The following is a 2,676-nucleotide window of genomic DNA, read 5'->3' on the forward strand; positions in this document are numbered from 1 at the left end:
ATGAGAAAATGTGTCAAATTTTTTTTTTCTCTGGTGAATGCCCTTCCCTTAACTTTTTATTACTTGACAAAGGTTACTCTTTTCATCCAAATAGTGTGTTACACTGTTTCAGATACACATTTACTGAGGTAATTGGTTTGCTTCAAAGGTGGTATATGATGTTTGTCTCCTGTTTTATTCATATCATAGCAAATGGCCTGAAACAGTGAAACTTCATCTGATGCAGCTGCCCAGTATTACAGAGCATCGTAAAACGACGAGAAAAGTCTAGTGGTCTGAAGCTGCTTAATATTAAAACTGTATGCCAATAAACTTCCCCCAAAGGTTGTGTTTTTGTCCTTTCATGGTCCAATACACTATACTATGAAAACTTGCAGCTTTACAGATAATGGATTAAAGACTTGCAGTGCTCCCCCTCAGAGTCGGATTGTTTTTGTTTGGATTTTTTTGGAGAGGCCTCTGCCTTTATTTTGATAGGACAATGGATTGAGTACAGGAAACTGGGAGAGTGATTGGGGGATGACTTGTGGAACAGGTAGACTGGAAACCGGGCTGCCCGCTTGGACAGCTATAGCCTCCGTATTAGGGACGGGACCAATCATGTCCTTAATTATTCACCAATTTGAGCCTAATTGAATTGAACTCTTTTTTTTTTTAACTTAAATTTAACCCTTCATACAACAGTAATTTTATACTATAAAGTTGGGCATTTGCAGTTGGGAAACTCCAGTTTTGGGCACTTTCTCTGTGAGCCATAAAGGCTACCTCTTGAAAAGCCAAAATACTTTTGGGCACGATCCTTGTTTAGTTCATCAGCCAGCCATTTGTCCTTCAGCACTAAACATAAAGTATAGCTGTGGTTTACAAAAAATGACCAAGCGGATAGGTCACGTCCCATTAACGGAGGCTATAGTCCTCCAAACTGGCAGCTACGTTCTAGTCCGACCTGTAGCTCCTTTCCCAAATGGGGTCCAAACCAAAGGTAGGAGAAACCCGTTTATCTGCTTTGTTTTTCGCTCTTCTCTCTTAGGGTGAGGTAGAGTAACAGCCTGATCCGGTGCTAGTCACTTCACTCTGGCTCTGCCTCCCCTAGCCTCTTTCTAAAATGTATCTGGCTTTTCTGTCTTTCTATTTTCTCTTGTTTTCTCTTTTCCGATCTTTTCATGTATAATGTTGGCACCAGGAATAGTCACATTTTCTTTGTAGGGGCCATGTGGTATGGTAGGTAGTAAAAGCTGCATAAACAGAGTCTGGACTCTGTTGAAGGTGGCATTGTTGTTTTGGTTGCGGTGGTAACTAAGGGCCATAAAGTAGATTGGATTGGAAAATCTCTGTCATCCCCAAGGGGCAAATTGGTTTGCAACAGAAGTCCACACAAAACACATCATAAAAACATCACAAAGACATAAATACATAGATATGAACCATATCTCTCACAGATGTCATCATGATAGACATGACACAAAGTAAGCAGTCCATAGTAGAAGTGTAATGGCAACAATACCTACAGCTTATTTAAAAACCCATCTGCTGATGGGACAAATGACCTCAGATCTGTTTGATCTGGCCCTCCCAGCAGAAGTAAAAAGTCTTCCAGGAAGGCCTCTGCCTTCTGATTGGCTCTTACTTACTTTTTGCTAGTTATATTCCTGTTTTTTGAGCTGTTGTAACAAAAAAATGTCCCCCATTGGAGGATCAATAAAGTTTATCTTTATTTTTTACTTCAAAAAATAGCCAAGCTCATTCAGGTCAATACCTACAATATTTCAGCAAAGTTTAACTATAGTTCCTAGCCTGTTTATGTTAACGACACTGAGGTAACCAAACCAACAGATCATAACAAAAGTTCTAATTGAATCAGTTAAAGATGAAAAAAATATTTTTTAAAGAGATTTGTCAACATTAAAAGTCCTCAGATTTCTCAAGAGCCTCTGATTTGCCTTTTTGCTTTCATCAAGTGTCGTAGCCAAATAATGACTCACTGTCTCTTCAGATATGCTTTTAAGAAAAGTTGGTGCTGTGCAAGTGGGTTTCTGCGTAAGTCAATTATCATCTCTTGTTTTAGAGACATTTTGAGATGCAAGTAAATGTCATCGGTGATGTAGCTTGACAAGGGGGAAGTCAGTTCATCCAGGTCTGTACAAGAGCCTCAAATTAAAGACCTTCCAGTCAGTGCTGTGAAGACAGCCATGTAGTTCACATAAAGATCCTTCTGCTCACACAGCAACCCCTTTGAATTGAACTTTCCCTCTCTTGAGGGCCGGCTGCTAGACCGGCAGCAGAAAGATGTAGTTGTGGTTCAAAGAGCCCAGTGGTGCCATTGTGTAGGATTTATACACCTTTAATGGTGCCAAAGCACGTTCAGCACTTTGCCATACCTTGTAGGTAGGTTACGTAACTTATCAGTAGGGCATCATTAAGACGAGGGGTTTATTCACTGAGCGCTTATTCCTTCATAAAGGAGTAAGTATCTTGTGCTTATTTCAAATTCAAAACTTCTAGATGATCAACTTTGGTCAAAGTGATAAACAGACTGACATTACAATCCCTAGCTCTATGATGCTGAAGAGGCTAAAAAACAGAGTTGAGTGTCCCGTGTATGTGTGACATGCCACTGATTACACAAATAGGTAGAGTCTGTGCAGAAGAGTGAAAATTAAAAAACAAACACATCAA

The sequence above is a fragment of the Labrus mixtus genome, chromosome 8 (assembly GCF_963584025.1).
Source record: "Labrus mixtus chromosome 8, fLabMix1.1, whole genome shotgun sequence".
Taxonomy (NCBI): domain Eukaryota; kingdom Metazoa; phylum Chordata; class Actinopteri; order Labriformes; family Labridae; genus Labrus; species Labrus mixtus.